This window comes from Megalobrama amblycephala, linkage group LG20 (genome assembly GCF_018812025.1).
Source record: "Megalobrama amblycephala isolate DHTTF-2021 linkage group LG20, ASM1881202v1, whole genome shotgun sequence".
Lineage (NCBI taxonomy): Eukaryota > Metazoa > Chordata > Actinopteri > Cypriniformes > Xenocyprididae > Megalobrama > Megalobrama amblycephala.
Window position 1 is genome coordinate 34,530,901 of NC_063063.1, and position 15,027 is coordinate 34,545,927.

General features: G+C 34.0%; 1 pseudogene; it reads right to left on the reverse strand.

Moving 5' to 3' along the window:
- Positions 1–3,875: 3,875 nt before the first annotated feature.
- Positions 3,876–13,622, reverse strand: LOC125255508 (annotated as a pseudogene).
- Positions 13,623–15,027: the final 1,405 nt, after the last annotated feature.

Here is a 15,027-nt window from a genome sequence, read left to right on the forward strand (position 1 = left end):
AGTTTTTGTAAGACACTTTTTGTCAAGAAACACAGTATGCGTGGAGGCGTGAATCTGCATGAATAATGGGCCATTTACACCTGAGAAGACAAAAGAATCACATAATAATGACCTGAAATGACTTGCATATTAATGAGGCCTTTCAGTCAGGTAGGCTGTGAAAAAAACCCTCTGTAATAATGTCTCAGCTCATCATAAACAGCAATACTGTGAAATATTATTACAATTTAAAATAATGGTATTCTATTATATTCTTTAAAATATAATGTATTTCTGTGATGCAAAGTGTCTGAACAATTATGTTACCTCTATGGCATTTCATATAGGCTTTTAGCTTAAAAGCATGCACATTTGGAGAAATATTGATGGATTCTTATATATTTATGTCAATTTTCTATACTGAGAAGTAATATTTATTGTCATAACTATGAGTGCTGTATACTGTTTTTTCAATTCATACTTGCAGCCGGAGGGCGCTCTGTACACCTTTAGTCCACAAATTATTCTAAAGAAGAAGAGGACATTTCAGGAATGGTGTTTTTAATTCATACTTGCAGCCGGAGGGCGCTCTCTGTACACCTTTAGACCACAAATTCATATAAAGAAGAAAAGGAACAAGGAACTAACTGCATGTCTTCTAGAGATCGCTAACCATTGCTTTAACATCAAAATAAACACTTTTCAAGACAATAAATACACGATTGAGACGATGAATGCATGTATTGCCTCTGAATTTGCGTCTGAATAGCGCTGGCTCCGTGGGCGTGGCCGCATTAGCGGATAATGAGCTGAATCACAGACTTCTGACATGGCTCTCTTTTTCATACCGATTTGACTTGCACGATTTAAAACCTGACATTTCAACGTTTCTTTAGACGTAAGTGTAATTTTTTTTGTCATTAGTATTCATAAGTTACAGTTCATTTTCTGAGAACTATCAGATTGGACTTCGTTCAGAGGGAGAGGAGAGATCATGCATCATGTTAGTTTTCTTTATTTTACAAAAAGCACAACATTGTGTTTTTACTCTGAGTGTACACAAATAAAAGAAGACATTCTATAGTTTCAATTGATATATTACTTATGTCTCTATGACAAGAAATGACGGAGTATTTTAAGCCTGTTTTGCTGCAATGTGAAAAAAATCCTGCAAAACGCGCCGGCGCGTTTTCAGACCTCAGGGAGTTAATCAGTTCTTGCTTTCCCTGGGAATTGAACCCATCACCTTGGCATTGCTAGTGCCATGCTCTACAGTTTAAGCTACATGAAGGATAATATTGTGCTAATTATGAGTTTAATAATGTGTTTGACCATTAATTAATGGTTACATTAAACTTTTAAGAGCCTATCCTAAGATCACTGGAAGGAATGTATAGGCCATGGTCAAAATGGAGTTTGTGAGATGTGCAAACTAACAAGATCATAACAGAATAACATATTGATGTATTTTTAATTATATTCATTTTCATTTTAATTACATGTTAACTTGAACATAAACCATAATGTAAATTGTCTATCAACACAACTGGGAAACAGCATGCTAGTAAGCAGGTTAAAATTAGGCAGACAAATGAGTATTTGTAATAAGTAATGAGTAGTATTTGGTACCAACAATGAAGGGGAAAAGTGACAAATAGTGGCAAATATTATTCATGGAACCTGATTTATAAAGATTGCATAGAACACATAAAATTAGGCTAAACTTCATCAAAGCAGGAAAACATCACATTTAATGGGTCATATGAAACAATTTGTCATGTTTGATGTATTATAGACAACACAGTTTATAAGACATGCATGTCTCATCAGTTGATAATTTAATGAAGAATCACGTCTGTTCTTGTCGAATGTAAAGAAATGAACACTAAATTCACAGGTTTACCAGCAACAGTTAGACTCTTTTGGAGTGTTCTATATTCATTAGTTATTATGATTAACTGTGTAATTTAACAGTAATTAGTGTATTGAGAACAAACATGAATTACTAAACAGAATATTCTTTAACTTAAACCTAGTTTAATAAATGCTGTGAAATGAATTGAACCTTATTCTGGAGTGTTAATGAGTTTTGATATACACACAGACTGCAATATCTATGCATTACCGACATATTTGGGAGTTTGCAGCGTTGACAGATGACAGCGACAGTTTTGTTGCTTTAACCTTCTTTAACTTTTGTCTACTCAAACAGGATAGTCAGGTTTGCTGTAATTTTTATACAATGCAAAGCAACAGGAGAAAATTAAAAACTGGAAATCATCCGATCAGCTTTATCAAACCATTTTGTAAATACATATATTGAGATATATATTGTCTATCACCATTCAGCCTAAAAATTGAGATATGATTTTTGGTCCATATTGCAGAGCCATATGTCCTACTCAGGCTTTCAGTTTCAGTTGACCTTTACTATCTACCATAAAAAAAAAAAAATTTAAAAACCTGAACAACACAAAAAGGACTTTGTTACCTTTGCAAAGGCTGAACCGCACCCTATATTAATCTTCTTTTAAAGAACAATTCACCTGGTGCAGCGACTTTCTTCATAGACTTTAGAATTGCAAACAGAAATGCTTCTTATGCATAATATAGTAGCAACACTATGGAAAACTAGTAAAAAAATTGCAAAGACAATGATATGGTTGGGGGGGGGGGGGGGGAATCAGTAATTCTCTCTTAATTATTACTAAAAACAAATGATTATAAAAAGCAGACAATAATTCCTGACTCCTCAGACTTAAAGGGTTAGTTCACCCAAAAATAAAATTAATGTCATTAATTACTCCCCCTCATGTTGTTCTACACCCCTAAGACCTTCGTTCATCATCGGAACACAGTTTAAGATACAATTACTGTAATCTAATGGCTCAGTGAGGCCTGCATAGACAGCAATGGTACTTCTCTCAAGATCCAAAAAGGAACTAAAACATATTTAAATCAGTTCATGTGAGTATACTGGTTCTACTTTAATGTAATAAAGAAACAAGAATATGTTATGTGCAGCAAAAAAAAAAAAAAAAAAAAAAAAAAAAAATGAACAAGATCCATACTTTTTCTCTCAAGATCCAGAAAGGTGACTCGGATTGCATTTCAAATCGCCAAACTGCTGAAATCACGTGCCTTTGGCGCTCTGAATCACTGATTCGATTTGTAAAGCTCCGAAGCTTCATGAAGCAGTGTTTTGAAATCGGCCATCACTAGGTATTGTTAAAAAGTTGTTATTTTGTTTTTTTGGTACACAAAACATATTCTCGTCGCTTTATAATATTAAGGTAGAACCAATATACTCACATGAACTGATTTAAATATTAAACCATCTGAACCATCCGATTACTGTAAAAATATCTTAATTTGTGTTCTGACGATGAATGAAGGTCTTAGGGGTGTAGAACAACATTAGGTTAAGTAATAAATTGCATTATTTTCATTTTTGGGTGAACTAACCTTTTAATAACCTTTTCAATTATTACTGCATTTTCATGTCCCCAACATATATTTATATAATAATATACTGGAAAATACTGGGGGAAAATGCACAGTCTATTCAGAAATATTCTAATTGTTTGTTTGTTTTTTTATTTACTTGCATATTTATTTTCATTTTCTAAGTGAAATGTGAAATTTTCTGGGGAATACTGTGCAAATCAATTTCAACACTAACCCTAAAAGGTTTGTGTCACCCAAAAATATTACTTCCCGTTTTAAACAAATTACTCAAATTACTTTAATAACAACATTTTAAAATAAACTTAGAGTTGATGTCTTAGTGAAGAGATATGACTAAGTTTACTTCTTATTTTGTATCTGGTTCATGGACCAAATAATCTGTCTTTTATAGAAATACTTCCTTTTACAAAGTTATAGTTATAACCAGAGAACAGGAATGACCCTTTTAATACTTTTGCAAGATTTAAACAAACATCCTATAGAGTAAAATAAGATGTAGTATAACAATTCTTGTAATTCATTCATTTTGTAGGATTGTAGACAAAGGTTACATGAGATAAGAAAACAGGTAGAAAGACAAAACCAGTGTGGCATCAGTGTCGCATTCATTAAAATAGCATTAGACAAAATGCACATAATTTTTTTTTTTTTTTTTTCTTTTTTTTTTTTGTGGTACTAAACTAAAAGTGTGTCAGGACACTCATCAGAGGAACAAGAAACACCATCAGAGAACCACACAGACAAGAAGCCTCAGATACCTTCACTTGGTCTGGAACCCACTTATCTGTGAACAGGGAATATAATGCAATGAAATGTAATGTATTAATGACAGAAATCATATGTAACCTTTATTACAAATGATTAAAATAAATGAAATGTTCACCTGTGTTCCCTTCAGACCACATCAGAGGACCCATGGATATGGAAGCACTGTCATGGAAGTCCAGAGACCTGCCCTCTCTCCGCTGGTGTCCAGAGTCACAGTCCTGGTAGAGAAAAGAGCAAAATCAGCGGTGTGAATCCCTGTTAAATATCACTGAGCAAACAAGAAACAAAGGGGTGTACAAAGTCTCCAGAAGAGGGCAGCAAAAACAGGTATTTTAGCTGACACTGAAGCATTTGATCAAAGTTCTAATATAGAATTATAGATTTTCATACATACAAATTGATCAGTTACATTTAATATCAATTACTCATAAAACCATTAAATCATTATCATTATGAGAGGCTTTGTAATCTCACCATTGAGCAGCGATTGCTTGACAGAAGGCAAAGGTGAACAGCACAGTGCAGGTAAAGCTTAGTGGAGTTTGTAGTGAAGATGAACATCCTGAAGGAGAAACGGCTGGATGTCGAGACGCCGTTCTGCAGCAGCTTCAGTGTGTCGTCATTTGGATTGGGACACCTGATAATATCAATAATGACATTCTTTAATTTGAATTTTACTGTTTCATTCCCTCGATGTACTAAATTGTTCCCTTGATTTACTAAAACATGCGCACAATTTACTATTTACACATGATTTAGCCTACTATTTTTTTCATAGTTCTGAAAAAACTAAAGGACAAAGTATTTAAGGTGATCCTAAATGATATTATTATAATTTATTTAGTAAAAGTGTTACACTGAGTTTAGGCCAAGCTTAAAAGAAAAGGGAAAAAAGCCCCTGCTTTACTCTGAATTGATGAGATCCCAGTGGAGGCTGTAATCAGGATAATTCACAGGTGTAGCCCAACACGTGTCCATCACCAGGGCAAACTGGCGGCTGTCGACCCCCTCAACACGAACTTCCACATGCATCTCCTGGTCGAGCTCTGCATCCACTGCACCAGTGAAGGGCCGGGTAAACTCATCATCCTGATATGGAATCATCCGGACACGATATCTGCCTTCACCAGCGGGAAGAGTCTTGTGCACAATGCTGATGAAATGGTCAAAATCCATTAAAAAAACTTAATGTTCTATGTGCATTTTTGTATTTGCCTCAATCTATATTTAGAAATACAGGCATTTTAAGAGCACATTATATATATACTTGGATTTGCATACATTTACTAATTTTTATATTGTTAGTTAGTTTTTCTCACCTCTCCAGTGGGTTGATTTCCACATTCATGGAAAGTGTTTGTGTTTGAGGATAAACACAGCTGAAAGAAAGCTTCAGGATTTTCTGTCTGCTGATGATGAGACCTTCTGACCTCGGTGTCCCCAGAATAAAGTTATCATAGATGAAGTGGGTGCCGTTTGCCTAATGGAACATAGATATAATATTTGAACATGTCAACCTGTTTATTTTACTCTAACATTTTCACCACAGTATAAAGAGTTTGTTAGTGGGGGGTCCCTGTATATACAATAGAAAGGTTTTGCCTGAATCACGGATCATGAATGGAGTCTAACATATTAAAAAGTTATGAAAAATAACCATTGCTTTCAGTATTTCTTTAAAGGACACATGTAGAGTAAGAGCAGCATTATAAAAATCAACATTAGAAATTGCAACAGCAAATTTGTATACATCAAACCAACTGGCATCACAACCAAGATATTTCTAAATTTTGTTTGTTAGATTTTTTTTTAATGAAACATTCAGTGACAATTTGACACGACAGTAAATTGAATAGCATTGTGTGTAATAGATCTTACCACAAGATTTGTACCACAGATGTGTTCATCATTATCAAAATGGAATTCCACTCTGCCATTCCGGACCGTTCCTTTGCAGCTGGGATCATTGAGGTGTAAGACATCAGCTGGAAAACCAGCCTCAAAGAGCTGACAGCGAGACACAGACATGGAGCCAGAGCTGCTTTCACAGGATTCTGAGAAATCTGGGAGAGAAAACAGCAAAAAGATGGTCAGAATTAATAATAATAATAATAATAATAATAAAATTTTTTAGTTGTAGAATGAGTTTCACCAAAAGAATCTAGACTGGTCTGGTTCTCATGACACAAACAGCCATAGACTCCGCTTTTCTCTCCACACCATTCATCCTCTGTGCAGTTGAGTTTGGCACAAGGGTCTAAAAGGGGAAAAACACAGAATAAATGAAACAAAGAAAAAAAACGGGGGGGCATCAACTAAATTACATTCTGTATTATGTACAAATTTGACCAGTAAACCATCTCGACTAAACTCTCGTGTAAAAGTTTGATGAATTTGTATGGGTTTTTTTGTATGACTTTAATATTATTTGTAGTTATTCAGCAAAGATGCATTAAATTGATCAAAAAGTGACAGTAAAGAGTCAAAATATTTCTGTTTCAAATAATTGCTGTTTTTCTATCGTCAAAATCAATGCATCACAGTTTCCACAAAAATATTAAGACCGTTTTCAACATTGATAAGAATGTTTCTTTACACTTTACATTTTAAATTAACCTGTTAACTGTCACGGGCCCACCGGTGGGCCCACAGCCATTACATATTTAAAACAGTAATATTCTATACTAAACCTAAACTAATCTTGACAAACTATATATCATTTGAAAGCTTAGAATCTCTAGTTTACATATTTGGTGACTGATTTTCAAAATAAATTACAGAGGAGCAGTAATTTATCAATTTGCAACAAGCATATTTTCATACTCATAAGGCATGTTCACACCTTTATTTTGAAATAGCGATGAACATGAAAAATCATTAAAGATTGGTTTAAACATGTTTGTTTTCATGCCAAGAGTTCAAAAGATAACATCCATTCAATTTTTTGAGAAAAAAAGGTCTGAAAATGTTTTTAATAGAAAAAAAAATATACATTTATGATTGTGGCGGTGATTTATAACCCACATACATGTTGTTTTTATGTTTATTAGAGGCTGAATTCATATCAAATTCTGCCAAACTTCCCATACTACTTCTATATAGGATGTCTACTTCATAAATTGTATGAAAATAATGGAAATATATGGTTCAGATCACTCAAACCATATATGGAAATGGAGGCGCCTTTATATGGTCAGTAATGGAGCTTGGTTGTCATCTAGTGAAAAAGTGTGGTACTGCGCCCAAACAAAATCTTACTGTAAACTCATTTTTTGAGATATCAACCTGAAATTTGGAACACAACTTGTTCAGATTTTTGGCTTTGATTTCCTTGCAGTTTTAGAGTAAAACTTGTTTTGAAAAATATATATTTTATATAAAATATAAAATATTATATTTTTACATTTCACATTTCCATAAACTTAAACTTCTATAACTTTTTTTCTGTTTCACTTACATAAGTTATTTCACTTCTACAATAATCTGCCAAATTTCATCTTTAAAACAAGACCAGTTTTTGTGTTTTTGACCAATTATGTCTATACTCCAAAGTATTCTTGAATTACAACCATTTAAGTTTGAATAGTGCATTTTCTTGTCTAAAAAAAAAAAGTGGAGGTGACAGTTGACAGAAAAGTTATTTTAAACTATAATTATATTTAACAGTAATAATGTTTTTGACTATTTTTCATCAGATAAATGCTGCCTTGGTAAGCATAAGAGACTACTTCCAAAAGGAAACATTAAAAAAAAAATCCAAATCTTTTCTTTTGTACAGTAATGCACACAAGGGCTCTATTAGCATATTAGGGAAAAATTACAATACTTTACCAGTGGATGATGTTTCAATAAGGCCTCTGACATCTGATGTGAGAAAGATTTATGTTAATGCCACTCATTTCCAAAAATAATTGCACAAAGTTAATGAACAAAGTGTAAATGGTTGAATCTATCTACCTGCACAGTAAGCTCCACAAAATATTGGCTTGACAAACTCATAAACATGGTAATTTCCTGGACAGGCTTTGACTCTTATAGGGTGGGATGCGTAAGTACAGCAGCCACCCCATGCTGAGACACAGACCTGACGGGTGACCACTCCATCTTCCAGCTGTGGGTGAGATCCGTTGATCCACAGTGGGTAATATGTGCCACACGTGTACTGATTAACACATGAATCTGGCATCTGAGCATTTTCACCATTGTAGAACAGCCTGTACCAGCCATTCCACGCCACATTAGAATCACACATGCTATAGTAGTAATAGTTACTATAATAAGAGTTATTAGTGGATCTCCAAGGCTCATCCAGACTGGTATAGTTGTAGCAGGGGTCGACACTTGGGGTGCTAAAAGACACTATTACGAAAAAGTAAAATTGAGATTAAATGGGTTTATAATACATTACTATTTAAAAGTTCTGTCATATGAAAGGAAACAACAAAATTCATCATGTCAAATATAAAGATGAATGTATGTACCTGCACAATATACAGGAGCTGGGATTGAAAGAGTTGGCCTGCTAAATTTGTAGACGTAATAATTTCCAGGACAAGCTTTGACTTGGATTGGGTCAGATCTGTAGCGACTGCACTGACCATAATGGGAGCCGTAAATTTCACGAGAAACAACTCCATCTTCTAGCCGAGGATGAGAGTCACCAAGATACAGAGAACTAAAACCTCCACATGACATGTAAGACATACACCATTCAGGCATCTGAGCACTTGATCCATTAATGAAGAGTCGATACCAGCCATCCCATTCTACACGAGTGTCATCATGATCAAATATGTATCCATACATAGACCAGTAATTGAGTGTGCTTCTCCAGTGGTTGTCGAGTATGTTGTAGTTATTGCACGGATCATAATCTGTGTTATTGAGAGATGACATCAAAACAAATATTATATTTCAATTAGGATCTCCATAAATGTAAATCTGAACTGGTCAAACAGTACATTCATACACAACATTCATGACTGTATAGTAGTGATGCAATTTAAACAACAATGCAGAATAATCATTGCCAAAACCAAAATAGCAAATTATAGATAGTTTTAATCTTGTTCATATGAATCATTAGTAACAGCTTACTTAAGGTAATGCTGGATCCAGTGAATATATCTGGACTTACAGTGGAAACCAGCGTGGTGAAATGGTGTTGACATCTAAAAAAAGAAAAAAAAAAAGAAAATTCAAGACATGACATGAAATCATTTTAAGAAGTTCAAAAGACTGTTAAAAAGTGGAAAAACAAGTTACCTGTACAGTATCCTGTACACCAGAGTTGTGGATTCACAAGTTCATAGACATAGTAATTGCCTGGACATGCTTTCACTCTGATGGGTCTTGACTTGTATTCACAGCAGCCACTCCAATAACTAGCACAGACCTCCCTGATCACCACTCCATCCTCTATCTGAGGGTGAGGATCACTGAGCCACAGATTATAGTATGTGTTACAGCTGAATGAACTAACACAGGTCTCTGACATCCGGATGTTCATTCCATAGTAGAAAAGCCGGTACCAGCCATTCCAGGAGAAAGAGTTATCACAAATATATTCTCCACTTTCATTGTTGGCTCTCCAGGGACGATCCAGAGACTCATAGTTGTAGCAGGGATCACTGCTGATGCTTTGAAAAGCAACTGTCATGGACAGAAGAGAAATGTTGAGTTATGCATTTAAACACTTTTTGTGTAAATGAAAAATGCAATGTATATAAATGTGTAATTTTTCCAAACACTTTCTCCATCCCTTTAAACTTAAAACCAGACATTTGTAGGTTGAGATTCCCAAAGAGTGCAAACAGTCTTTTAGATCAATGCTTTTTGTTTTAGAAGTCCAACACAACTTCTGGCTTAATGTAATAAATTTGTTCCAAGACTATGGGCCGGTTTCACAGACAGGGCTTAGGCTAAGCCAGGATTAAGCCTTATTGCAATTAGGGTATTTAAGTAGCTTTTATAAACATACCCTAGAAAAAAAAACATTACTGGTGTGGATCTTGAGACAAAACAAATGCAAGTTACTTTCAATTAATTTTCAACAGCTCAAACATGCATTTTAGTCTAGGACTAGCTTAAGCCTTGTCTGTGAAACCAGGGGTACATGTAATAATCCGTGCAACAGGGACCAGTCAATATTATATGAACACTCAGAGTACAAGGGTGGTTTGGGAAACATTATCTTACCAAATTTGCTTGGAATAGAAATGACATAATTTACTTTTAAATTTTGTTTTGTTAAATAATTTAATGACATTTGTAGGTGGAGCTTTAATGTAATATTAACAGCAAGCATTTGAACTATAAAAATGTACAGTATTTTGTAAAAAAAAAAAAAAAAAAAAAAAAAACCCTATAACTGCACCTGCACAGTATGTTGGTCTGGAGATTGATACATTAGGTTTAACAAATTCATAGACGTAATAACCTCCCAGACAAGCTTTAACTTGGACAGATGTGGATTTGTGGTCGCCACACTGAGAGGAATACCACAAATAACTTCCCACGACTTCTCGGGTCACCACTCCATCCTCAAGTGTTGGATGAGAACCGCTGAGATACAGTCCAGTTTCACCACCACATCCAGCATTACTCACACACCACTCAGACATCTGGGCACTTTCTCCATTCAAATACAGCCGATACCAGCCACTCCATTCAACAAGGGTGTCATCATATCCATAGTAGTTATACTGTCGTATGTCTCTCCAATATTCATCAAGAGTTCGATAATCATAGCATGGATCAGAGCTGGAAGTTGTCGGCTCTGAATGAAAAGAATGTAAAGAGACAGAAGAGAATCACAAGTAAACATTCTCTTATACTCTAGCTCAGTCAGGATCATTGGCATCAGAGAACAAAACAAATAAAAAAACAGGACTTTTCAATTATGTAATATATGGATACATGAATATTATGGATATGTGGATAACTATGGAAAAAAGGATGGTAAACTGAGGATGGATCTGACAGAATGACTACATCTATAAATCTTTATACACTCCGTAAAATTAATCAACATAAGTAACAAAATATGTTACATCGTTACTTCTAAAGGAAAGTAATTCTTCAACTGACTCTTGACCCCAAATATTACGTTTTCAGTTCAGGGAGAGAGAAAGTTTTTTTCTTTGTTTTTTTTTTTTTTCCTCAACAGACTGGATAAAACTTGAATCCCACTTGAGTCTGGGAGTTGTTTTATTTCTGGGATGAAAGTTAGGGATTATAATTCATGATGAAGTTTACTATCAAATTGAAGAGTGATTGTTGTACCTGATGTTTGTCCATTGATAATTTCACCTGTTAAAAACAAAATTTCCAACATATTGAGTTAATATTATGGCATCTACTGTAGTCAGCTGACATTTAAATGCATCATTCAGATATCTGACTACTTTTATAGATTTACACCCACCATTAACCAGCAGTAGCAGTGACACACACAGTGAGATTAGAAACCTCATTGTGACGAACTGACCTGTAAAAACAAAAATTGATTCTGAATGATTCAATTGTGGCATAATGAAAAATTCTCTGTATAATCTGCACTAAACTGTAGAATTAAGCTCTATCTGGCATCCGACATCCTACATTAGCTTGCTTGATGTCTCGTGTATCACTTCTCTCTCCTTCTTACATAAAATAATTTCAAACTAAATGTGTTTTCTATATCAATTTATTTACTTTTTATTACTAAATAGTCAAGTTAATGATAAAATGTCTGGCTGACTGTACATTATCACAAAACTAGACCTATGGGGGTGATCTTTTTCAAGTTTGGATGATCAAATCAACTGACTGAATATTATCCCTTAAGCATGGAAAATTATTTAATATTATTCCTCTTTGATTTGATTTTCTGTTAGCCTGCAGCATCACTTTTGTTATACAAACATACTGACAGTATAACAGGGGACAACAGTGATTATATCTTCATTTCTTGTTTTTACTTATTCAGATTAAGTTATGCATTTATGTAAATACCTTCACTACAACTATTTCATAAGTAAACAACCAGAACAAATAAATAATCTTTCTTTCTTTCTTTTTTAACGCCATACCAGCTTCAAAGGCTATATTCATGGCGAGAATAAAGTATAATTAAATCAAAGGAAGATTAAAAAAGATGTTTCAAATTTATTTCCTCTAAAAATCTTAAAACCATGCTTGGGCTCACTTGATTAAAAACCTTTTCAAAACTATCAACAGAGTAAAAACGGTTTCTCACAGGGGTAAATGTAATACAGTCTAAAAGGATATGTTTAATGGACAATGGATTTTGACAAGATGAACATTTTGGATGGCAGATAAATAATAAATAATAAATAATCAGATTCAGCTAAAGCAAATGACTGAAAGAGTGATCAGTATACAATGTGATAAAATGGAGAGACAATATTACCTGAGGAAAAATGCAAAGCAAACTCAGGGAGATTGTCTCTTCAGCAGCTGAATATAGTGATGCTGAACTGCATTGCCTTTATTTATAACTGCGGGTGGACCATTACTGCAACCAAGAGCAATCACTAAACAATAAATAGTAAACCAGTTTTTCCTTTTCTTTTTAAGTTGCATGTGTGTATCTATGGTTTGCGTGCCATTTAATCAGTTTACTTCATTGTGCAGCTCTGTTGTGTACTGGTTGCGCTGATATTACAATGCAATGAAAACAAAACTTAATGTGTGTCAGCCTAAAATCGGATCATGTTCCTGAGATTCCCAGAAAAATACATCAAAATCAGGGTTGATCCTACTTAAGTGCAATTAATTACCAATGAATATTGCACATGAATATCTCAGTTGTCCAATGTGTCCTATTTTGTCTGAATGTTTTTGTAGTCATACTGACATGTTCCAAAATACTGTCATCATAATTTTCAGAGCCCAGCACCACAGTTGTTCTCCAACAACTACACAAACAAAAGCATGGCAGGAAACAACTTGGTGAAGTCACTGCTTAATACTAATTGGCTTGCCTTACAACAACTGATTTATTTTATTAGAAATCTTATAAATTTATATAAATGTCTGAACCCAGCAAGCAAGTCTATTCTTAATAAGTACATTGTGAGTCTTGTTTTCCAGTAAAATTTCTAAAAACCTTAAGTTCCAGTTAGTCATTTCCACATCAAAAATATGCACTATAACAAAATAGATGAGCATTATATTACAAAAAACAAGATAACAAAATAAGTCATACATCTTATGTACTTCTTTTTAAACCAAGATTAAATTGAATATGGATTTTTGCAGTGTAGAAGAAACATTTGATTTAGGAAGCTTGTGAGCAACTGTTCCTAAGAGCAGCAGAGATGCGAGTGGTCAATCAACTAGATTACATTTCATTCATGTTCAGGACACAATATTAAATTACATACCTCTCCATTTTAAGTCCAGACATGAGGAGGTCAGAAGACATACACAAATGTCAGGGCAAACTTCATCTGTGGGTAGAAGAAAAGAAATACTAATATAACAAATATGACAAAAGGTATACATAATTGTATGCATGTAAGATAATTTGTGTTTGCAGTTTTAATTACCTCTTCTTTAAGCCAGTCAAAAAAGGTTGTCCTTGATTGCAACAGGAGTTCAATTTTTTTCAAAAGTTGATTTTTCTTTTTCTTTTTTCCATTGACTACACTGGACATTAAAGTAAAGCATTTTGCATTGTGGGAAGTATAGTAATCCAGATATTCCACGTATACATCCCACATGCAGTATTTATTTTGCATATTGCAGAAATAGTAAGAGTAGAATAATTTTTCAAACATAGCCCAGGCCTTTAAATGCAATGCTGCAATGTAGACACTTACCATTGCAGAGGACATGGAAGCACCTGAAGAAGACCAGTTCAATTCAAAAAGTGTTACCTGCTATTTTGTCAATCTAATCCTCTTTGGATCCCACAATAAAAACAGTTTTAGAACAAAAACAACTACTAATAGGTTCAAAGGCTCATTAAAAATCAACAATTCCTCTTTTTATTCTGTTGGACAATGAAGAAGAAACAGCGAAATTCAAGGAAAGAAATGACAATCACTGTGAAATAACTCCCCACATAACTTTTTTATGTAATATTTTTTAAAAATTGTCATTTTGGAGGTTTTAATTCAGATGTTAATGGTTTCTAGCTTGTACATTTAACAGCATGTCCAAAATAAATTAACACGCATGAGTTTTTCCAACTTTAAATGCCCATTATATGCAAACAAGACTATTCCAACAGCTGTAAAGCATGTAAATGTTTTTTTTTGTGTCTGAATAAAGTTTGTATCTGAAAATGATGTGCAATTGTGCAAATTAACATAGTCCACTTGTAATAATTGGCCAAATGTTGTCATCAGTTCTGCTTCTTTTACTATTTTGAAATGCCAAAGCAAAAACAATTTTGCATTTACAGAGCATTGGTTAATGGGTACATTCTGAATATCAGCTTGAAGTTGAAACAATCATCCCCAAAAATAAGTTTTTTTTATTTGTGAAATTAGGTAGTAAACCTGGAATTTGGAACTGTGTGACCATGTATATGCATACAACTTTGCTAAATGTGAGGTTGACATGAAAAGAAAAAAACGTTGACAGTCTATCCAGCAGCTTTGTGACATGTTGTGCTTCATACTAAATGTTTTTTAAGTATTTGTCTGATTATTGTGTAATTAATATGTATGCATCTTTTATGAGATCATATCAGTAGAGAAACGATTATTTTTGCATCTAAGTATTCTTAAAAACCGATGACATATGGTGCAAACCCAAAACAAACTCACAATTGGGCCTATAAACATCCAAGTATTTACA